Source organism: Penaeus monodon, chromosome 22, assembly GCF_015228065.2.
Source record: "Penaeus monodon isolate SGIC_2016 chromosome 22, NSTDA_Pmon_1, whole genome shotgun sequence".
NCBI lineage: Eukaryota > Metazoa > Arthropoda > Malacostraca > Decapoda > Penaeidae > Penaeus > Penaeus monodon.
In genome coordinates, this window is record NC_051407.1 from 23581640 (window position 1) to 23581995 (window position 356).

Genomic DNA, 356 nt, shown 5'->3' on the forward strand with positions numbered 1-356 from the left:
ATGGGGGGGGGTATTAGAGGGGGAGATTTTTCTGTTCTGAAAACAAATTTGTTTGGGCATAATTAATGTACTCATTTTTTAGGGTAGTGAGAGCATAATACTATTTTGGTTAACAGTAGATATTACTGATACTAAACTTTGTTATTGATTTCAGATGATGAGTCACAGAGGGAAAATGATCCCAAGAGGGGAATCCAGGTATCATTTGATTGCAGTCACCTCTCTATCCCAGTTGTCAAATTTTACAAGACCTTGATGCCATTATTTTTACAACTCAAAATCTGCTGGACTGTAAGTAAATTTTGATGATTTTTCCCTTTTTTTTAAAAACTCAGGAAATTTTAAAAATTTTTAAT

The 356-nt window shown here is 32.9% G+C and overlaps 1 pseudogene; it reads left to right on the plus strand.

The window, feature by feature from the left end:
- The window catches only part of LOC119587370, a 33850-nt pseudogene that overhangs the window by 21192 nt on the left and 12302 nt on the right, over positions 1-356 (plus strand).